Raw genomic sequence first — 25014 nt, forward strand, 5'->3', positions numbered from 1 at the left:
ATACCCCAATCTTTGCTTTTTTTTTTCTAAAGAGAGATCTCTGACTAGCTAATTGAAAAGCTAATTGTTTAAGAATTCATCGGAACAGAATTAATCAACTGTATGTTGAAATAGAAAAAAATTATTTCAGCATTCAGTTGATTAATTTTTGTGCTATGGCCAATGGATGCTGGGCACTAGAAATGGAAACAATGCTTGCATTTCTTCCCCCTTGTCCTTGGGGATGAAAGGTTTTTCAACACACTGAGACATCCTATGAAGAAAGTGAGTTAACTACCTTTTCAGATTTTAGAACCTTTTATCCCTCCCCCCCAAAAGTTTTCATGAAAATCTTTTTTAATGCAAAAAACAACAAAAACAGTGGTCTCTCTGCAAAATGCACTGTTATTTGTACAAAAACATTGTTCACACTAAAGTTAAAGGAGGAGGTTGCAAAAAGCCACCCAAAATGTGATGAAATCATTGAAAAATAGGTCCTCAAACTTGACCAGAGGGGAGAATACTTTTGAAATGATTTGTTTTGGCATGTGAAACTGAAGTAAGCAAAGATTTACAATTCCTGCTGTTTGTTTGAAGCAGTGTACTGAAATTTTAACTTGGTGTTTTAATTTCACATAATATTTTGGTATGGGGTTATAATCATTGGAATCTCCTCTCTGTACTCCTTAAAGGCAGCATGTCATGAAAACAAATAGTTTTCAAGTTGTTTAATACAGTAAATACAGTAAATAAGTAATTTCAATTCAATACTGAAGCTCTTGTTTTATATAGTCTAATTTATTTCATGGGATTATGTAAAGCAGGGGAGAGGATTTATGCACATCATCTAAGTAGGAAGACCATACTAAATATGTTGGCCAGAATCCTGTTGGGATTAGCATATGCATAAAAACCATACTTACCATCAGGGATGTGATGACAGCTCATTGCTGTAGATTAAACATATGGGATTTTGGGTGTTCTTGATGCTTGGGTTAAATATTTAGGATTTATGTAATTTGGCACCAGCTCGATCAAGATATGAGAATTTGTAGATATTTCATTTAGAAAAGAAATAATGGCGCAGGCAAATTTGAAGTTTATGACATTGTGGTTTTGTTGTTTTTGTTGTTATCCTTATCCTCCTTCAACAATATATGTAACAGTGCCTCAGCCATTCATTTCTATTGTGTCAGTCTCAGTCAAGGCTATTTGAATTATTCCACTGGGCTGCAGGATGGAAGGAGGAGCGGGAATTCCATTGTAAAAATAAACACAGGCCATCCTTCCTTGTAAGATATTGCAAACATAGTTTTATGATTCAAACTGCTCATTACAAGGAGAGTTAGGGAGGGAAATCCAGCTGAGAGTTTTATAGCCTTCATTCTTCAGGAATTTATCAGGAATGGTTCACTTCTCTGTGAGGGATGACCAAGTTGAAATATCTTGCTCTCCACAGAAGAGCAAGAAGAGTAATAAAATTTTCCACCCCACATTCTAGGATGGGAAGAATGAAGAGAGAAATTTACACCACTACTTACAGTGCTATGCAGTGAATTTCAATGACCTCACCAATGATCCTCACTTACTGGGAAGCAGCCATTGCAATTGATCTGGGTCAGTTCTTCTGTCAAGAAGCAGCTGACTGACATCCCCCAAGAGGAGTGATCTATGATGTCACAGGCAGAATCTTGGTCCCTCTCACAATTACCCCTCTTGCCAGAGATCTCTTGAGTGTGTGTGTGTGGGGGGGATGTGACCACCAATCAATTGCTTCCTGATTGACAGTGGAACAGACCTCCATTGATCACAGCCCCTACTTTCCAGTAAGTGGAGCTTGGAGACTTTATTTGTCCCTGCATAGCCCCTAAACTAAAAATCTATAGGGATCATGAATACAAAACAGTCACAAGCACATAACTGTAGGCTACACATGCATAACAGTCCAACAGGATTTTAGCTGCTGTAACTATGTCAGTAGCAAGTTACAGTAAAGAAATAAAAAAATTAGCAAGATCAGAATACACCTAAATCACAATGCTTTTGACATGAGTGTCAGGAAACTGTGGCATCCCAGTGTCATAGAGGTACCTGGATCTGAACGACAGGCTTTCCAGAAGCAAATTTAATTGGCTCTATTATGTTCCTTTTACAGCAGCCCATTGCAAAGATAAATTGCAGTATATCTCATCTGGACCAGCGCAAGATGACAGAAGTTGATTATATGAGTTTTTATTCTTTATGATTATTATGATCAATGTTTCGGAAATAGCCAGGATGGTGTACAGAGGTGCCAGCACATTCATAGCATAATAGATTCAGGAAGTTCAAGATGAAAAACAGCTGGGTTAGATGAGGTACATTAGGTATTGGCATTCTTTGCCAGTTATAATAACCATAAAAATGAATCTCCAGTGCTCTCAGATAATCTACAGAAAGCTCCATGCATATGTTTGTATCTTCTTCAGCTAGAAATGGAAATATGGGATGAATTGCCTGGCCATAAAAATGTATATCCAACTAAGCCTCAGTAGTGCTGAAACATCTAGTTTGGTCTTTCTTTCGTGAGAACTTATAGACCGGTGTCTCTGGTAACATTCCATACTTTAAAAAGCCAGAACTGAGAATTAGGAATAAGCAGAGATAAGACCACTTCATGGAATTTTTGATATTTACTCATCGCAAACTTCCTGTTCGATATATATTTGGAAGTATAGGTACTATTTCCCCATGGTGCAATGAAACATTACATTGGAGAATATAATTTAACATCCCAGTCACCTGTGGCAACCTGTGGTCTTTTGTGCCCAGTGAGAAGTTGCCTCTGCTACTTATTTTTTTTATTTATATCCTGATTTTTCCCCAAAATTGGGACTCAAGGCAACTTTGAATTTATAACAAATACAACACAATTAAAACCATGCAAAAAGGTGTGCATTGAAATTGTATTAATATTTAATTTAAAACATACACTTAAAAAGATAGAAAGCCAGATCAGTTTAAAACAATAGAACATGTTTTTGTTTTGTTTTTAAAGAACCATTCCTTAAAGCTTTCTGTTCTAAAAGCCTGCCAGAATAAAAAGGTATTGACTTGTCACTGGAAGGACAAGAAGGAGGGAGACTTCCCTGGAAGGGAGTTCCAAATCATAGGGGCAGCCATTAAGAAGACCTTAATTTTAATTTTTAATTTTTTAAAAATTAAAACAAAATACAAAAAATAAAATAAAAACTTGACAAGTTACAATAGAACCATAGTTCAGTAGACAACATATAAAACCATCATATTAATGCTATTATGGAGGTCATTAATCCACTGAGGAAAGTTTAAAAAAATCATGACAATATAGGTCTTGGAGGAGATGGTTCAGATCAGGAAACAATGTCATTCCATAAGTTCAAATATAGAGATGGTGGTGAAGGAGGATGTTCTAAAGAGTTAACAAAAGTTAAAATAGAAACAATTTCTCCTTGAAAGCAGTATGACACGAAGCAGAGCTTTTAACCCTGCCCAATAGTTTTTCTATTAGCAAAGTGTTTCAGGCCCTTTGCCACCAGTTCTCCATGAGCAAGCAGCTAGTCTTCCAGTTCTGTGCTATCGCCAAATGAGTAATACCAAGAAGGAAACAAATTATATGTTTATCCTTTAAGTTGTTATTGTTTCCAATAAACACAGACAAAAGTAATAACCCAGGGCATTTTTGATACCTGTCATGGGCCAGGAGCTGTAGGACTGGGGCCTGGAGGAAGAGTCTAATGAGGAGGCCAAGGAAGGGACCCAGGCAAATCTTCCAGACAGGGAACAACCTGCAGATCTCCCTGTTGAGAGCAGCCAGATCTCCCTGCTGAAGAGCCTCAGCCAGCAGGACAAGGGCAAGACTCACCTGCTGATGAGACAGAGGACTCAGCTGGGGTCTTAAGTCTTCAATCAAGGAGGAGAAACAAAAGACTAAAACAAAGGATACAACAAAGACTCTCAGCCAGGCTGCAGGCCAAGCAGCAACATGCCAGCTCTGATTAGAACCAGGTGGTGTCAGGCTATTTAAGAGGTGAGTTTGCTTCAGACAAGTGCTGGAAACAATTTGTCTATTTCTTGGCAAGCATTCCTGTTGTTGATACCTGTGTCCCAACAACTGCATTTCATACTTTGGACTTCCTGGTTTCTTCGACCCTTGGACTGTGTTGACCTTGATTCCTGTTGCCTCCCTTGACTTGGACTGTTTGACCAATGCTTCTCTCTTAACAGACTTTCACAGGCAAGGATGCTTTCTAGCTGCTTGTAATTTGCTGCCTCTGCCTCAATTATCAATTGGCAGTTCTCTCTCAACTAGCCTGTGTCTGGTGAACTAGGACAATACCTGAGATGAATGAAAGTACAGAGAGCCACAATTGATAGATCTTGTCAAAATGTAACCACGTGTGTAAAAATTTACCCATTCAATCACAACCTCTCTAGCACTGGGACATATATTGTCTGTTATTATCACTAACTTAATTGGAGTAAGATGCCATTTGTGTATCTATTACAAGGAGCACTATTTAGAAGAACCTCATTTGGATTTAAAGCCAAATATTTGACTGTTCAGCATCAGAAATTGTTGCATTCATGTTCAATTCCCATCCCTTTTTTGCAAATTGATTATTGCCATTTATATTGTCCATGATTAAATTATAAAATTTACTAGAAAGTCCTTTTAAAGTTATCGTGCCCTCAACACAGTACTGTTCAACCAGTGTTAGAGTACCAGACCGGGGGGATGGGGTGGGATTTTCAATCCTAACAAGGACTTTCTGGAATTCCATGATTTGATATAGCTGCAGCCAGTTGGAATGAAAAGGAGCAAGATATATTAACAATTTCTCCTTTGATTTAGGATTCCCATTCAAAAATAGATCTTGGACCCTGTAAAAGTCAGGTCCTATCTGTCATCTCTGTCAACTGTGCCTGTGACAATGTTGAAATGGAGAGTAGGTTCTCATCTTAGAGAGGATGCCTCTTTAAACTGTCATCTGTCCTACTGAATTTAGACTCCCCATAGACTTGACATATTCACACATGCTCTCTGAATTATGTGACTGTGATATGGGGAAGCAATGACATGTAAGCAAATTACAGATTGAGAAAGGCTAGCTCCAGACTGCATGTGGTACCAAGCCCCATTTTGATGGTGGCCATGTCCATCTGGCAATCCTTGAAGCTGCCTAACAAACAATACAGGCACCCAAGCTGGTACTTTCAAAGAAGACCATCCAAATTCTACTCCTTTAGAGTCAGATTCTCCCAAAAACTCCTTCTCTACTGAAGAAGGAGTGAAGAAGAAAAATTGCTTACATTTCCAGAAATACCACCTGCAAGCTGAGATGGACATGAAGAAGTTATAAAGTAACCAAGAATGGCATGAGAAAACAATGGGTTTGCTTTCAAGTTTTAAAGAATCCTAGATTAGTGTGAAACAACTTTTCTCCAAAAGCGATGAAAGATTTTGGAATTTTGTTTTGTTTTTTATTGTGTTGGTTCTGTGTCCCCATCCCTCACTGATATATTTTATTTTAAAAATATTTTAAATTGTGTTTATGATATGATTGCATTTTAATATTTTAAATTTATTTGTGTTTTGATTGCATCTAGTAATGAAACACCTTGAGGGCCGTTCTTCTGAATAAACTTGAGGTATTATGTCAATAAATAATTAACTGAGGATGGCTGACTGGCTGACAGAAAGGAAGGGGGAAAAAAGTACACTTGCACAGAAAAAAAGTGGGGGATGAGATGATAAATTCAGTAGCATCTTCCCCATGCCCATTCTTTGTGTATGTGCTTAACTTCAAATCCTTTGAAACTAGTTCATTGTGCTGTGATTTTTAAGATGGCCCTAGTAAAGATATGCTGTTACTGCATATCTGTATGTGTACTGCATATGGTTTGAATTATTTCATAATCAGTATTACATTGTTACTTCCAGGCTCTGTTAATTTCAGGCTTTAGACTTTTGTTTTTGTTTTTTTTACTAATCTTCACCTCTGCTTTAATGGAGTACTAGGAAGAAAGGCAGAATCCTGAGGGATGCTAAAGGAGTGGAGGTGACTGGCCACTGTTGGTTGACACTAGTCTTCATTTCTCCTTGGCTTTTCTCTAGCTAATGATTTGAAATGTATCTTTCCTCCCAAACAAAGGATTGTGTTCAGCAGTCCAAGCAGTGTAATGATCAATAACATTAGAACAACTGTCAGGCTGCTTCTTGTTCATTAGATCATACAATTTCTTAGTTCTAGCTGGCTCTCTCTCTGTGCTCTTCATGAGCATCACTTGAGAGGTACGAGATAAAAAAAGCTGCCACAGCAGCATGGAAGTGAGGCTGAAATATCATGGCAAATGGTTCTGAATCCAGAAAAGGTCACAAGTAGACAGCAGCAGGAGGAGGAAGAGGCGGAAAAAAGGCTGGCAGTCACAGCAAAGAGACTGGTGTGTCAATCTTCATGACAAGTCCTACTTTGATGATAATTCTTAAAATAGAAGTGAGCAACAGGCCTAGCACCTGGGGCAATAATTGAAACATATAAAAAGCTGGAGGCCAGAATGGCATATAAATAATAAGAGCCGTGCTGTTTCAGAGTCAGTGGTTCAACAACTTCTGGAATATCCAGTGTGTAGGAGCATTAACTACAACAATCCTCCCACCAAGATTAACAAACATATTATAAGCTTTGTGGAGTAGCCTCCACTCCATAGAATGTACAAGACATTACCTATAAAGCCCTACATGGCTTGGGTCCAGCTTACCTGATGGAACGCCTCCTTCCATATCCTTCCTGCACTCTCAGGTCCTCTGGGAAGAATCTTCTTGCAGTCCAAGAAAACCAGACTGGTATTGACTTCCCAGAGGACGTTTTCTGTTGCTGCTCCAAAAGTCTGGAATGACCTACCAGAAGAGATCTGCCATATAAAATCTTTGGAGGCCTTTAAGAAGGCAATAAAAATGGATCTCTTCCAGCAGGCCTTCCTAAATTGACCTCCTTGGAATGTTCACTCTCCAGTTGGGAATTATTGTTTTTAATGCTATTTTAAGGTGAGAGGGAGATAGGGAATTGGATTGTATACGTTTTGCTATGTTTTTACTTGTGGTTTGCTGTGTTCCGTATTTATTGTTCTTATGTTTGTTGTTACCCGTCTTGATCCAATACAGGGAGAGGCGGGATACAAATAAATATTATTATTATTACTTTTAGTTTCCTGGCCAAACATTCTATCAAGTTGGGGAGAAAGATTAGTATACAGAAGGGAGAAAGGGATAAATTTAAGCAATAAGATGAGGTAGAAATGCAAAGGGGATCCTGTAGCACCTTTGAGACTAACTGAGCAAAAGAAGTTGTAGCAAAAACTTTCAGAGACTTGGTCTACTTCCTCAGATGCATGGAGTGAACTTGTGCCCAGAAAAGATCTTTAAAATTAGACTGTATGAATAGCTGTGTATGAATAGAAATGCAAAACTTGTGAGTACGGTGATGAGGTGACAAGTTCAATTTTAACTATGGTTGTTGATGGAGAAAGGCTTTTATGTTGGAGTAAAATAAGCATACATTTACATCCTGGCTGAACTTTAACATGCTTAATTTTAACTATACTGTGTGCACCTACTTTTGACTTACATGAAAGACCACAAGCTTATCATGAGTCAACAATGTGATGCAGCTGTCACAAAAGCCAATGCAATTCTGGGCTTCATCAACAGGAATATAGTATCTAGATCAAGGGATGTAAAAGTATGGCTTTAATCAGCTTTGGTCAAATCTCACCAGGAATATTGTATGCAGTTTTAAGCATTGCAGTTCAAAAAGGATGTTGACAAGCTGGGATGTGTTCAGAGGAGGGAGATCAAGGTGGTAAGGAGTCTGGAAACCAATTCCTTTGAGGAGAGTCTTAGGGAACTAGAAATATTTAGCTTGGAAGAGAGAAGGCTGATAGCCATTTTTAAATATTTAAAGGGATGTCATGTTGAAGATGGAGCTGTCAGGGATTTGAAGGGTTAAAACACAGCACACAGGGAAATGCTTGATGTGTGTGTGTTTGGCCATGAGCATTCAGCAGAGTGGCAAGGCTGATCAGCACAGCTGAAGCTCATTGGCTCAAGGACACTTCAGTGTCCAAGTGCACGTAGCCATGGATGATGAAACACATGTCTGGATTGCACAGGAGACACATGACATAGTTACACACCTGAACTCACTGTGTTTGGGAGACCACATGGTCTGGAGACTATATAAACCCAGGGGTTGCAAGGGATAGCTTGTGGGTTTGAAGTAGGAGTTGGATTAGTATGGTTTGGAGTTTTAGAGATCTGGTTTTGTATTATAGCACTGTGAATAAAGAGCACTTTGGGGATTTTGGTTTCTCTGGTGGTTTATCAGAAGAAGCTACAGCATCGGTTTGCTGTGTGTCCCTGGAGGTTCCTGCATTGCTGCAGTTCCTGGAAGACATCCAGTTGCTGTCATCCCAGTTGGACTTTGGAGCCATGCTTCAGCTTCTGGAAATTGCCAGCTCTGCTACATGGGTCTGATTTAACCCCAGGACTCGTTTGAGTTGCTGACAGTGGTTGTTGGACCCCAGCAGTTGCGCTGACAGGAGCAAGCTTGTTTTTAGCTGCTCCAGAGACTAGAACACTAACCAAATGGATTCAAATTGCAATAAAGGAGACTCCATCTAAATATTGGGAATAGTCTCCAGACTGTAGTAGTTGTTCTACATTGGAATAGATTGCCTCAGAAGGCAGTGGATATGCTTTCTCTGTAGGTCTTTAAATAAAGATTGCATGACTATCTCTTGGGAGTACTTTGATGGTGTACCTGCATGCCAGGGGCTGGATTAGATAGCTCTTGTGGTCCCTTCCAGTCCTACGATTCTATGATCCTATGGTTCTATATTGGGAGTTACAGTTCAATGCTATCTGAAAGCATGCATGATTTGAACCCTGGACTATAGGACTGCAGCATAAATATAAATAGAGCATTTGGTTTTTTCACACTAATCCAAAAGATATATTATTACAATATGCAGGGTTAAAACTATTTGGTAGTATGTTCACATTCTCTTTCACACTGGGCAATTAATGGGAAAGATGTCAACCAAATTTTCTCCTTGCGTGGTCACTTGAAATAAGCCAGAGCACATAAGTATCTATTGACATCATACTGACACAAAAGACATTTATTTTGCAAATCCTTCCCTCCACACTTTTCTTAATTGATTCTAACATGGTGTGACAGCTCCTCACTTTGATAAAAGAAAGCTGACACTTGCCCACCTGGTAGGAAGAAATGGGTAGACACATAAATTGTATGGATAAACTAGGTTTACTTGATTGACTATTTAATTCTGATCAGCAACAAGACTTTTTAATGCAGTATATACTGAAGAAGATGCACTATTATCTTCCTTGCAGCATGCAGTGAGCTACTGCTGGTCCCAGAAACAACCTAATCTATCTAGCTTCTCCATGGATGGTCTAATTCCAGGAGCCTGAAGATGTTGACCCTCTCCTCAGGCCCTGAGCCCTAAAGGAGAAAGTCAATCTAGTCAAGTCCCAAACATTGTTCAAGGACCCAATGGGGAAATCTGGAGAAGTTGTCAGAAAAAGATGTCCATTGATGTTCAATGATCATTGGCCAAGATATCATTTTATCTCACTGGCCTTCTAAAAGTAACCAAATGCTAATTATTGTAATAAGGTGTGAGGGTAGGCCAAGAAACACTGAAAGACAATAGAACTGAGAGGGAACAGTGATTTACAACCGCTCTTGCTCCTTCCTCACTCCCCCTCATGCCACAAGGCAACCATCTGTCTGTCTATCTCTCCTTCCTTCCTGAACGGCAAACAACCCTCCTCCTCACAAGCATTTGCATTCAGACAATGCAAGGTCTTTACAAATTGCCTCCAGATAAGGCCAGCCTCCAGTACTGTCTTTGTTCTGTCAACATGATGAGTGAAATTATATCACACAGCTCTAGGAATATATTCCAGTGGTTAAAAAAGGGGTGGTGGATATGTGATGGTAAGGAAGCAAAGCTTGGATAGCTACTTACAGTTCCAATTACAGAATTACAGTTCCAAATAAAAAAGGAGGGTAGTTGCCATCATAATTACATGTCACTATTTATTTTCTCAGTGTTCAACATTTTATGTTGTTAAGTGCTATCAGGTTGACTTTTATATATGGCACCCTTGTGAATGAGATACTCCTAAGTCACCCTATCCTCTACTGCCCTATTCAGGTCTTGCCAACTCTGGGCCAGGACATCCTTTACTGAGTCTATCCATCTGGAATGTGGTCTTCCTCTTTTCCTACTGCCTTCTACCTTACCAAGCATTATTGTCTTTTCTAGTGAGTCATTTCTTTTCTTACTATGGCCAAAGTATGATATCTCAGTTTAGTTATCTTGGTTTCTAGGAACAGTTCAGGTTTGATTTGGTCTAAGAGCCATTTACTTGTCCTTTTAGCCATCCACAATATCTGTAGAACTCTTCTCCAGCACCATTTTTCAAAGGAGTTGATTTTCTTTCTATCAGCTTTTTTACTGTCTAGCTTTCACAGCCTTACAGTCTTCCCAAATTGGAAATATGCTGGTTTGTATCATCTTTATTTGGTAATCAGTTATATACCTTGATACTTTAGGATTTTGTTTAATACCTTCATAGATGCCCTTCCAAGTCCTAGACTTCTGATTTCTTGATAGCAGCCCCCATTTTGCCTAATGACTGAGCCAATGTATGAAAAATATTGAACTATTTCAATGTCTACATCAGCTACTTTAAACTTGTATAAATCATCTGTGGTCATTATTTTTTCTTTTCAATGTTCAACTGTAAACTTGCCTTTGCTCTTTTCTTTCTTGACTTTCTTCAGTAATCGTTCCAAGTATTTGCTGTTTTCTGCTACCAGTATGGTGTCATCTGCATTTCTTAAATTATTGATGTCCCTTGCCCCAGTTTCCATGCCTCCTTCCTCCATGTCTAATCCTGCTTTTTATCCATGACATGTTTAGCATATCATACAGCATTAAACTGATAGGATACATCCTTGCCTGACCCCTGTGCCATCTGGAATGCACTCTATTTCTCCTAAGGGTAGCCTTTTGTCCTGGGTACAGACTGTATATCAGGACAACCAAATGCTATGGCACACCCATTTCTTTAGGAGAGAACCATAGTTTTTCATTATCTTCAAAACCAAAGGCTTTGCTATGATTATAAAGCACAGGCTAATTTTCTTTAGAAATTATTTGGTGTGTATGTTTGTGGTATGATCCTTGGTGCCTCTTCCTTTCCTGAACTCAGTGTGGAAAATTGGCATTAATTGCTCAATATGCGGTAAAAGTTTTTGTTGTAGAATTTTGCTTTTCTTGCATGAGAAATTAATGCAGTGGTCCTGTAATTGCTGCAACCCCTGGTATTCCCTTTCTTAACTAAGCTTTAATTTTCACGCCACCCTAGCAATGCTGATGCAGTTAAGACACAGTTCCCTTCTATTAATAGATGTATGGAAAGAGCAATTTTGATCAGGACCATGTAGGTGAAGAGGTTTTAACTTCCTGAGATCCATATGTCTGATGGAGGCTGTGTCTGTATGTGATTGGAGATGAATGTTTGTGGGAAGGTGCATCAGTGTATGTTGTCTGTGGGAGGGAGAACAGGTTTGTTAGAAAGAGAGAGAAGGAGAGAGAACAGAAATAAAGACATAAGATGCCATTATGTGGAAAGGAGACTTTCTGTGACTTAGAGAGGAGGCAGAGAGGGGGTCTGACAATGTATACAACAATTCTGCCTTCTCTTGTTCCTCAGCTACCAATGTATCTTTTGTAGAGCCATAGAATTACAAAATCTAAAGGTATTGTCCAATTCATTGTAGAAATTTGCCAGTGTAGAAATCTACAGACAAGCCATCTTGGACAGCTGATCATCTAATCTTCATTTAAAAATCTCCAGGAAAGAGAGTTGAACCTCTTCTCAGAAAGTCAGATCCATTGTTGAATAGATCTTACTGTCAGAAAGCTTTTCTAATGTTTAGTCAAAATTCTTTCTTGTAATCTGAATCCATTTGTTTCAGTTCTGCCTTCTCGAACAGCATAAAAGAAGATCGCTCCATATTCCACACGACAGCCCTCTAGCTATTTGAACATGCTTATTATATCACAATTAAGTCTTTTCTTATCAGGGCTAAACAAAACCAGCACCCTCAAATATTCCTCATCAAGCTTGGTTCCAGAAACTTAACCATATTGGTTATTATTTTTGGTCATACTACATGTTGCAAATAACTATTAAACTGTTGAGCCCCCAAACTTGAAACAGTAATCCAGGTAAGATTTATACAAAGCAGAATATAGTTGTTTGATTACTTTGTTTGATCTGGCACTGCATTCACTTTTCTTTCTTTTTTGCTGCTGCATCATATTGTTGTTTCATATTTAGCTTGAAGTCTACTAAAACTCCTAAATCCTTTTCAACTGTCAAAACAGTTGTCCCCAGTCCTACATTTGTATATCTGTTACCTTGATTTCACCCTGCAATCAACCCAGTTTATGCATTTCTCTTTTCTGAGGTATTAGTTATCTTCACAGTCATTAGCTAGGTTGATGAGCATGCACCCCACTTCTTCACAAAATTCATTTATATAGATGTTGAACATCCCAGGGCCTTTGAAACATCACATTTGTTACCTCTTCGGATAAAAGGAACCACTCTGTGGATGCTCTACTATAAAGCTTGTTCACCCCAGCTCTAAACTGGTGTTGTTTCACTAGTAATATGACAAACAGCTCCTTATACTGCCCTAGCACTATATATATATTTTAATGTTGGTGTTGTGCTTTGAATATTTATCTTTGAAATTACTCTATGATTCCATTGTGAGCCAACTTGAGATGTTCTGCCTTGAAAAACAGCATAGAAATAAATATGATGGCTTCCAGAACATTATCCCCAAAAGGTTACCCCATCCATCCTCTGCTCAAGGGGATAAGCATTCCAGACAGATTCTTATCTAAATGTCAGATACTCCACCAATGAGATGAATTTACTGGTCATTATTTCTACACCACTAAACAATGGCATGCTACTTGCTTTTCTTCTCAATTAGTGTATTCCCCTCTTATCTGGGCTTCTTTTTGCTACAACGTTAATTGGTGTCACACACTGTGTACACATATAAGATCACAATTGCACTGTCTAGACACACTTGTTTTGCCCATGGATAATTGTCATCATCAGGGTGGATTTATTATTGGAGCAATTAGCTCAGTAGTTGCAAAACCAAACTGTATTCTAACACATATCCTCTCAATTTTTAGTCAGGTTAGCTGTAAATGAAGACAAGAGGAAAATATTGTGATCAGTAAAGCAAAGAAGAATTTTTCACAAGCTTGACAGAAAGTAGCAGTTCAGAGAGCACTATCTCCATTTTCTAACTATGTCTCACTGTTGCAGTGAGCTCAGCCACAGTTTATTTAGAGCAATAAAATGGTAAATAGCAGCAGTGGCACTTGATTTCATACTGGTTACCAAAATATGAAAGGGGTACTGTTAGGGGAGAGAAAAGAAGTTGGGTATGTTAGAGGATACAGCCTGTTTCTCAGCAGTGATTATTTGCACCAGCAATCTCAGTTTCCAGAGAAAGCAATGACACACTTTCTCCGTACAAATTTTGGTGAGAAAACCCCATGATTGGTTTGCATTAGGATTGCTGTAAGTCAGATATGTCTTGAAGGCACACACTACACACACACACATCCAGTGGAAACAACTGTGAAATCTTTAGTGTCCTCTTGTAGGTACAGATATGCTAACATGTTGTGTGTGTTCAAATTGTTTCTGACGTATGGTGACCCTAAGCCGAACCTCTCATGGGATTTTCTTGGCACTTTTCTTCAGAGGGAGTTTGCCTCTGAAGCTGAGAGAGTGTGACTTGCCCAAGATCACTCAGTGGGTTTCCATGGGCGAGCCGGCATTCAAAACATGGTCTCCAGAGTCATAGTCCAACTCTCAAACACTACACCACACTAGCTCTATGTGCTAACATCCTATGTCCTAAAGCACTGAAAAGAGTGCTCCATCTGGCATTCAGTTTTAAAATGGAATGTGGAGCCAGCTTGTCCAAGTTCAGACACTTTGTAAAGAACTGCTTTCCTGAGAGGGCCTTTGAAGAGTAGCGCTGTGGAAGTGCTAGTGAAACATTTTCTTTTATCTGTCCTTTGTTTCTGCTTTTTGAAAGAGAGCTAGTCTAGTAAAGATGATGTGTGTGTGTGTGTGTGTGTGTGTGTTAAAGAGAAAAGCAAAGAATCTCTTGTCACTTTTTATAAGAGAGGTCTCTCATTCACTTTATGCTGTTATGAATTTGCTTCCTTTTCTACATATTTTCATTTAGCATTAGATATAATCTGTGCTGGATGTGATTTGGGCTAGAGCTTTCTTTTACATCATAATTTGTTATGTTGTTAAATTTTCAAAGCAGAGTGCACAAAATTGTTTGTAGTATCAGTTATTATTATCATTAATGTCAAAACAGTGGAAATTCAAGGTAGTTCAATATAAACAGAAAAGTGGTGGCCTTTCTCACCTGTAACAGAGTTTTTTTTCCAAAGTACTTTGGGATGGAGAATACAAAATGAGTTTTTAAAAAGAGTGTTTGATGTTCGGGATGGACTTTTTGCAGTCAAGGAACAGTGATACTTATGGAGAAAAATTATTCCAGGACTTTGTGTATTTAATGTATCTGTAATCATTCTTTCTTTGAGTGCTTGAAATAATTTACAGCAAAACCATTAAGAAATAAAATGAAAACATTTAGGGGGAAAGCTAAAATGAATATATTACACCACAACAGGGAAATTTTGTAAAAAATAAATGGGAAATGGGAAACTTGTTAGGTATTGTTGGATTGCAATTCACATCATTCCTTACCAGTGGCTGGTAAATTTAGGATCAATAGAAGCTAAACCTGACATTGGGTAGGGAGTAAATGTTTCCCCTGTTTAAAAACAGCATTAAAGCAACAGGACCAGAATATTCACTAAAGACAATATCACACTACACTGTTATAGCACTATTAGTCCACTTTAGCCTGGAGACAAGATGGTTAAGAGGTGATATATAGCCCTGTTTAAATAGCTGAAGGGATGTCATATTGAGGATGGAGCAAGCTTATTTTTTGCTGCTCCAGGGAATAGGACCCGGAACAATGGATGCAAGCTAAAAGAAAAGAGATGCCATCTCAACTTTAGGAGGAACCTCCTGACAGTAAGAGCTGTTCAGCAGTGGAACACACCCTTGTAATGTGGTGGAGTCTCCTTCTTTGGAGGCCTTTAAGCAGAGGCTGGATGGCAATCTGTTGGTGGTACTTTGACTGAGAGTTCCTGCATGGCAGGGAGTTGGACTGGATGACCCTTATGGCTTTATGACTCTATGACTATGTCTTGTGGAATCTTGGGATTTGTAGTTTAGGGAGGGGCATTTAGATTTATAGTCAGGATATAAATAAATATTGTCATCATAATCCTTATCTTCTTGTAGCCTAAATACATCAGCAAATTGTTGGCAGGATAAAGGAGATAAAAATGACAAAGCACTCTAAACATTGAAAGGATGTACACAAATGCTTGATATTTATTACATCAGGTGTTGCATACTACTACTATAATATAATTCAACTCAGTGTTGGTGACATTACAGTCAAACCTGAATACACACACACACACACACACACACAGACACACACACACACAGAGAGAGAGAGCACCCACATCCACGCACATATTGTAGGAGGGTGTAATAATATTGATTTCCATATAATAATTTTGTAATAAAAACCTGGAAATAATATTCTATTGATTTTTCCCCAAGAAATGGAAAAGTAGGATGATGCCTGTGTCTAAGACTTGATGAGTATCCTTTTAAAATAATAATAAAACCCCTGTACAAAATTTTCTTCTTTCTCTTATAGCTATCGATTTTTAAATAAAAATAGGCTGCCTTTCATTTGCTTGCCTTTGGTGATTTTTCAGAAACCATTCCCCCCCCCCCCCCCAATTTATTCATTTAACCTCTTCTTGGCTTTAGTCAATAACAGACAGCAGACAGAACAAAATGCCATTCTGACATCATCTGACAATGCAGACATTTAGAAATGGACTAAGATTATTCTAAAAATAAAATCTCTGTCTTGCATTTAAGTTTAGCACTGTATATACAAGATGAAAGGATTCCCTGTGGAGTGCTAGGCTAGAGCTGCCCTTCTGCCTGAAGATGGGAGATCAACCAGGATTCCACTTCTCTTTATTTTGTGGCTTTCCAGACATTGTTGAGCTGCAAGTCAGAGCAGCACCAATTAGCACAGTCAGTGATGAGGGATGCTGGGAGTTACAGTTTAACAACATTTGAAAAACCACAGAGTTCCCACTCCTAGTTTAGGAGGTTATTGCACAAGACTATATCTGATGGGATAGACATGAGTTTAACCATCAATTCCAGATCTTACCACTTTCCCCCGTGGCCAGGCTGTAGGCAACCTGTATGTAACCCAAAGCTTTTCAAGCTTACCTCATAGCTTTTCAAGAATGGGACTTTCCCATTCTTGAAAAACTGCAGGATAAGCTTGAAAATGTGGTAAAATGGGAAAATGTGGTAAGATGATTAAATGCACATCTGTCCCATCAAGGATACTTGCGTGTGATAATCTTCATTTATTATTGCTGGCCTGCTGTTATTAGGGATATGCGACAAACCAGATTTCATTCCAAAGCTGGATAGGCCTGACTATCCAGAATGTCTTTAGGGAGTCATGATTCTCATTCCAGTATTCTCACAGATACATAAGAACATTAGAAAAGCCATGCATGATGGAGGGATGAAAAGAATATTCGAAAATGGCAAAAAAGTTGTTTTGATTATCAGGAAAGCCTGATGAGCAGATTTTTAGACAGGTGAGAACCTTTGCAGGGACTTATTGAGTGTGAACAATGCACATTTCTTTTGGTACAAAAATGAGCAGAAAACAAGTTTATTGTACAGAAAGTAGCATTTTCTGCAAAGAAAGTAAATATTTTGCATGAAAAACATGTTTTCTATGCAAAAACGCAATAATGGACTCCTATATGACCTTTCACTCAATGTATATTTACGTACACTTAACTACATAGTTGAAAATAGGTCCAAATAATGGCTGGAATTGATGTGACATCAGTTGCTGTATATATGATCAAGCACAATGGCAATGCCCCCTCTTCTCCAAATTGTCTACCCTGATAGAAAATCTCACAAACCTCTATCATGTTTCTCTTTCCCATAGGTTTTTCTAATCCCCAAAGCCCCAAACATTGCAACTTCCCATAGGAGATTTGCTCTAGTGGCAGAACTGGGGGTGGGCTGAATGCAGAGGTGGGAAAGGTGGAATATTCATGGATGCAGGGATTAGATAACTCAACATCCCTAGTTGTTATGTGTTCAAAATAAGGCTCTCTACTTGGTTAAAGAAACCATTAAAATGCTCTGGTGTTTGTAGGTAGCTTATTTAGTGATTAAATAGTTTATTTTCAATCATTAAGTAGTTTTTTTTAAATCCCTTGTTGATATGTATTGGCAAGAGAAGGAACTAGGCAAAATAAAATGGAATTCTGGGCTATACTTCTCGCTGGCCATAGAAAAGAATGAGGCAGAGTAGCCAATGTGCAAGGCCAAGGCTGAACATGAGTTCTTTGATTATCAATAGAACAACAGTTGTGAGGCAAGGATAATCAGTTCTTTCTGTGTCTGCTGTTTTCCAACTCCACATAATACTTCACTGCCCATACAACCTCTCTCCGCTTCAAAGGAATCTTTGTCTGTCTTTTGAGCTCCAAATACATAAAATCATGTGTGCTGTGGGAAAGAACAAAATAAGAAAAGCTTTAAGCATTCCTTCATCTGCAAACCTCACACCCAAAATCTCTGGTGAACCTTTGATTTGGGCTTCTCCTATACCTGTTTATTTATAGTTAACCCTTTATGGGTTGGTGCCTGCCTTTAAAAAAAGGTGCCAATGCTAGTGAAACTGAATGATGTCAATGATGATTTGCTTCATTCCGAAAAAGGAAGAATTCATTCACAATGCTATATTTTTGTGGAGTATTTACTTATTTATAGTAACTTTGCAGATTCCCTCTCCACTAAAAAAAAAATGTTAATTGCTAGAATCCTGTTAGTTAGTCTTAATTAGTTAGACCCATTGTTATTTGTTTGTTTATTGGATTTATACTACACCTTTCTCTCAAGATAGGATTCAAGGTGGCTTAGTTAGTTAGTTAGACACACTGAATAAATGATAGCACAGTAGGGTTTGGTTGCAGGACCTTCCATGGATACCAAACTCCATAGATGCTCAAGTCTAATTATATACAATGGCATAGTAAAATGATGCCCCTTATATAAAATGGGAAAATCAAAGTTTGCTTTTTGGAATTTTTATATTTTTGGAATATTTTGAATCCATGGATGTGGAGGACTGACTGTAATAGTTACTGGTTTCTTCTTCCTCCAAAAAGAAGAAATTAAGTAAATTATATTGATTAAAGAATAATAGAGTGGGTGAGCAATTGAATGAATGGGTGTTCTCCAGCTGGAACTAACAGTAGATTTAGGCTAAGATAATATGGACAAATTTCATCCTAAATTCACAAGACTTTTATTTGCACAGCAAATGAGCCAGAAAATAAGTTTTACTCTTAGCAATACTAAATTCAGAAATTGAAGTTTGCCCTGTATTGAAAACTTACTTTGAAAGCTTACTCAGTAGGACGAAATGTGAAAATGCAATGCATAATGCATAACTGCAATGTGCATTGTACAGTGCTCAATTTCAGTGTGCAACTGCAATGCACAATGTTCCATGTGTGCAACTCGACTTCTGCAGCTGTCAGCAGAATACATATCTTCCCACAAAAGTTATCAGTTTCTAATTCTATACAAATCCCAACTTTCCCATTATGTCTTCCCTTTTTACCTTTCTGGTTCTTGGACTTTTCATTTCCCACCCTACATCTCACCCAATTTTCTTATGCCTCAAGATGTGTATTTATAATGGAAATGTATTTGCTGTCAGTCCCAATACAGCAATTTCATATTTGCTCTGTGTTGCAGGCAATCTGATAAACTTGATTTCTGTTCACTTTCATAACTTAAATGTCTTCTGTGTTCAAGTCTACCCTTTTATGTATTTGCTTCTCCTTCATCTTTCTTTTTTTAAACGTTCAGAACCATTACATCATTTGTTTCCTCTCAGCTCCCCATTTTCCTCCTTTCAAAATGTGCATTTTCTAACTGCCTCTTTGGCATTTTTATAACATTTTCACATGCCACAAAAATGAATGCAGATTAGCCCTACAGAGATTGCAATTAACATCATTATTTCTTCATACGATAAAGACATCTTGAAAACAGTTGCTATTTTGTGGGTTGTTTGCAGCTCATGGCTTTCATGTCAGGGGAAAGTGAATCTGATTTTGGTTCTAGTCTGAACTATTGAAGGTGCTGAAACTATTTTGGGGACAGAGTTCAACAGCTTATAATAAGGCACAAAAATAACTTTCTGGGTCTGTACACAGGCCATACAGGGTTAGGATATATAAAGAAAAACTGGTTTATATGAGCTGAGAGGCTTCCTGTAACATAATCCTTGTTTGTTCCTCAGGCAATTCACAGTCCCAGGGACATCTAGAGATACTGAAGATTACAGTCTGCCCACTTGTGGTAAAAAAGCAAGATTTTTCACAAGGACTGTCACCCTATTGACAAAAAAAAAAAAAGGGGGGGGGAGCTTATATTGTTGTAAGATTTCATGCAAAAACAGAAGTCCACAAAAATCCAGCAGGTCTGCCAAATTTAAACTAGTACTTCTGCCATTTCAGTGGAATGGCTTCAAAACACCATCGGCAAACATCTGCCACTTCACGGCTCACCTCTCAAGCTGCCATTTATTATAGTGACATGATTGATGGTTAATTGCTGAATGCCAGGGGCATGGTACCCCCTCCTCCACCTGCACTTTCCTCCTCCTCTCTAGTTTGTTTTTAGCTTTACTTTTCAAAACAGCAAGTTTGGGTTAAATAGATATTGGAATTTTTTGTTCCTTCTTTTTGTCCCCTCTCAACCATAAAACTTCACTCCATTTTATTAAACTTGCATTGCACAAGGCCAAGATTTTTCCAAGATGCTAAATATAATATTTGTAAGAGACTTTCCTGATACAAGGGTCATGTGAATGTTTGTTCTTATACATCTTAAAGGTGACTCCAATTTATGGCAGCCCTATCTTGTCAACATTTATTGAGGAGAGGTTTGCTATTGACTTCCTCTACTTATCCAAGGTCACTCAGTGGATTTGTTTCCATGGCTGAAAGGATTCTATCCATGGTCTCTCCTGGAGTCCAAAGGGTTATTCAGATGGTGATAATAATCTAGGTAGAATTTAGGTTGAATCTTCATTGTTCACATGCATTTCAAATACATCTGATTAAATTAGGGGGAAGGGGGAGCTGCTGAAAAAAACACTTAACCCAGAATGTTGGTTTCTTTCCAAGATTTCCTAAAATATACTCATTGTTGGATGGGTGAATAACCAATGGGAATAGATCCAGGATAAACTGGGATAAACCTCTGCAGGCCTTGAATGTGCTTTGGATACATTTGGATACATTTGCATCATCAACTCCATCTTAACATTTTTGTTGGTTTTTCAGGCTACGTGGCCATGTTCTGGAAGAGTTTATTCCTGATGTTTTGCCAGCATCTGTGGCTGGCATATTCAGAGAATGCTGGCATGGAAGTGAGTGGGGTACATATATTGTGTGACCTTTGGTTGAGAGTAAGTGATTTACATGTTAATCTGTGTGTTGGTCTGTTCTTGAATGGCAAGGCCTCAGGGTTTCTATTTAATTAATTATCCATTGTCTGCTGGGAACCCCCTTCACCCTGGGTGGTTTTCATTTGCACTTGCTAGGTCTTGATTTTGGTGTTTTTCAGGACTGGTAGCCAAACTTTGTTTACTTTAAGGGGTTCTTCTTTCCTGTTGAAGTTGTCTAGGTGCTTGTGGATTTCAATGGCTTCCCTGTGCATTCTGATTTGATAGCTATTGGCATGGTCCAGAATTTCAATGTTTTCAAATAGCATTTTATGCCCTGGTGGTTTATAATGTGTTCTGCTACTGCTGATTTTTCTGGCTGACCCAGTCTGCAGTTTCTCTAGTGTTTGAACACTGCATTTGGTGGTCCTTATGCAGTTGCTTGGTATGCAGTAAACTCCTGTGGCTGTGAAAGGGTTTCTCCTGTCCTTCACTGAGTGCAGCATTCGCTGGATTTTCTTGGTCAATTTGTAGGTCATTTGCAGGTTGTGTTTCCTCACCAGTTTCCCTATTCTGTCTATGACTCATTTGGTGTATGATAAAAATACCTTCCCTTTGGGTGGATGTTTGTCTTTACTCCTATGGGTTTTTCTGGGTCTGGCAGCCCTTCTGATGTCTGACCTGGAGTAACCATTAGCCTGTACAGCCCAATCTAGGTGCTTCAATTCATCTTCCAAGAAGTGGAGTTCACAGATCCTTTTTGCCTCATCTACCAGTGTTTTTATTGTGTTTCTTTTTTTTTTCTTCTTTTTTCTTTTTTGTCCTTGGTGATAGTTGGAGTTCTTGTGTCGGTATCTGTCCATGTGTATAGTTTTTTCTGTATACTGTGTGGCCCATTTCCCTGTTTCAGCTATGTAGTTTACTAGGAAAAAAGGGGGAAAGGCAGCTTATTTGGATGAAACAAATTAGAATGATGCACAGAGCAGAGAAGGACTAGGGAAGTTAGTAGGAAAAGGTTAATGAATTTAGTTAAACATTAATAAGCTAAAAAAAATATGTTGATTGCATTTACATTAGAAGGAGGGGGGAATCAACAACTACATTCTAGGGATCTGCTGTGTTAAAATTATTCATGCCTGCAAGGGAAAATAAATAATTTAATTCAATTTTCTCTCTGTTGTGAATTGTCTTCAAAAACTATACAAAAACTATACAGTCCTAAGGACTGGAGCGTAGCTTTGGCACAGCTTCTGGACTCTTAGAACACATGCATCATTTAAACAGCATACCCCCAAAGTGACCCGAAGCAGCTTTATTTTGGCCTGTCTGTATGGGCCCTTAGTTTCTTGGGACAGATGAGGACCCTCTGTATCAGAGACCAATTCCTCCCCCCCTCCATTGATCCATGCCTGATCTCCTCTCCAACTCCTCGCAAGCCCAAATGCCTCCTTTTTTCTTCACAGTCCCCTATCAAAATAGTGGCTGGAAATAATGTTGTATCACTTCCTGTCACCATTTTGAGAGGGTCAGTGACAGAAATGAGGGCATTTGGGATATGGAGGCTGTGTGGGAAAGGTGGAGGTGTTTTCAAATGTTTTCATGCATTTGTGAGGCTTTATGTAAGGTTTTCAAGGGGAAAATGTCTTAAATTACACCTTTTCTTTAAAAAAAAGAAGTTGGGCCATTTGAGGGACTGATGCCGAGCTTCAAGGGACACTAAAATTTATTCCATCAACAGTATGTGACTCAGGGTTGCCCCCTCCCACTCTATATAGTGTCTAATGCACAGTGCAGGAGTATTATCTGATGCAAACAAGATCAAACCCTTATTACTTGTTGGCATAAAATATTTAAACCTCAGAATTAACTGAATGATCACATTCCAGTCATGACCCAAAACAAGTGGTTTGGCTCATGTGAACTAAACATTACAATTTTAGCATTGTAAAATGGAAACAATTAATCACATTAGTTAAAGAAAATGAGCCAGTGGTCACACTACAACTCTGGAGACTAGGGTTCGATTCCCTGCTTGTACATGAAATCCACTGGGTGACTTTGGTCAAGTCACATGCTTTCAGCTTCAGGGGAAAGCAATGGTAAACTTCTTCTGAACACCTCTTGCCAAGAAAACACCCTGATAGGTTTGCATTAAGATTGTTATAAGTTGGAAATGACTTGAAGGCACACAATAACAATAACAACTACAAATGGTAATAAATAAATGTAATGAAGTTATCCCTTAGGGTAGAACATTTCCTACTTAATTGATAACTTAAATGATTTTAACTAGTCACTTCCAATCTCTAGCATAGAGGAACTTCATAAGAAGGTGTCGCCGGGCCCCGAGTCCCCTCTGGGGGAGGAGGTGGAGGTCCCATGGGTTCCATGGATGAAAAGACCAAAAACCGGGATGATGCTGAAACAACTTTAATAAACACAACTTGAACAGGCCCGAAGGCAACAGTAATGGGCAAGTTTCTTCACTGCCCTTTCCTCAAAAATGAACTCAAAGTCTTCCTTGGGTTATAAATGTAGCCCAGAGTTACTTCACCCTTTGGGCTCTATAGTTCTCCTACGTCAGCACTCTCGTGAGCAGGAAGTATCTCGCGCCGAGCCTGGCCTGAGGCTTCCCGGGCTGTTGAGGCACTTCTCCCGCGGTTGTCCCACAGAAGGCGTGGACTGGGATGAAGCACGGGGCGGGCTATGTAAGGTTCAGGGTCCGAGCCCGTGGGATGTGGCAGCCACCAACCTTGCTCTGTAGGTCGGCCCTCTAGACTCCTGCCCGGGCTGGTCCTATGACCCCTGAAGTGACGCCGATTAATCTCGGCCGCCAGAGCTTCACTCACCCTCGCCTCGATGCCCGCCTCGTAGCCCGTCTCCTCCCACTTGTACGGCCTCTCCAGCCGCTTTCCTTCTGGCCCCTCCTCCTCTTCCTTCCCTCCCGGCTCTCCCTTTCTATCCCTTGACGCCGCCCCCTCCCTCAGTTCCACCCGCGGTCCAGCTGCTTCTCCCTTAGCTGCCCTTCCTTCATCCCGCAGGGTTTCTCCAGGGTCCTCAAGGGTGTTGTTCTCCGCGGTGGGATCCCAACCCGACTGATCTCCCTCCTCCACCCTCTGACAGAAGGGTATCCAAAAAGGTGTAAAATGGGCCACACCAGTCCAGCTCTGATCAAATAAATTAGGATTAATGAATGATGGTAAGATTTAGGTGAATGTGCATCTTGCTTTCTGACTGAATGGCAAATTTGAGAAAGTGAAATAAAAATGTGTTTTTTATTTTATTTTATGGTGTGAGATAAAATTGTAACTGACAGGTGACAGATCTATACCCAGAGGCTGTATACTTTATTTTAGACAGAAAACTAGACATGGGATAGTGGGTGTCAGGACTGTAAAACAATCTTACTAGCATACAATCTTGTCTTCCTTTTGCTGTAGTGCTACTGCCGGGTCTTTGGTCAAGGGTGTATGTATATCTAGAAAAGGACATGAGAGAAATAAATTAAAGCCTTCCCCCACAGCACCATTTCTCTAATTTTCAAAGCTGTCCTAAAGGACTGTTAATTAGCAAAGCAACATTACTGGGGGGTTATAATAACAGATCTCCCACTTAATATTGGCCTCTGTTTAAAATGAATTCACATTTTCCATCAATACCAGGCCACTACAAATTTGTATTGCTCATAAAGATCTTTTTCCCCTTCTCAGATATGAGAATGAAAATGAAGCTCTGTGCTTCACAACTGCTATGTATCACTCTTGCTATGTTCGCACAACAAGAATTACTGGGTGAGAACAATCTTTTAGTCACTACAGGGGTAGGCAACCCTTTTGAGCCGGGGGCCGGGTTGCTGTCCCTCAGACAACTGGGGGGCCGAAGCCAAAAAATAAATAATTAAATAATTTTTAAAAAATTAATTAAATAAATAAGCCAGGACAAATGTAGGACAAAATTTTCAAATGGAGGGCACTTTTTAAATAAGAAATGGAGGACACGCGAAAAAATTTGCTGATTTTTTAAAAAATGTTAAGATAAATGCATGTTTCTGAGGCTTCTATAGACAATTGCCCCACCATGCCCCTTGCATGACACGCCAAAGGCCCCGGCGGCAATCGGCGGCAGGACTGGGCTGGGGCCGGTCCCAAGGCCTCGCCGGGCCGCATCCGGCCCGCGG

This window comes from Sceloporus occidentalis, unplaced genomic scaffold, assembly GCF_023333645.1.
Source record: "Sceloporus occidentalis isolate IW3139 unplaced genomic scaffold, rSceOcc1.0.p SCAF_1, whole genome shotgun sequence".
NCBI lineage: Eukaryota > Metazoa > Chordata > Lepidosauria > Squamata > Phrynosomatidae > Sceloporus > Sceloporus occidentalis.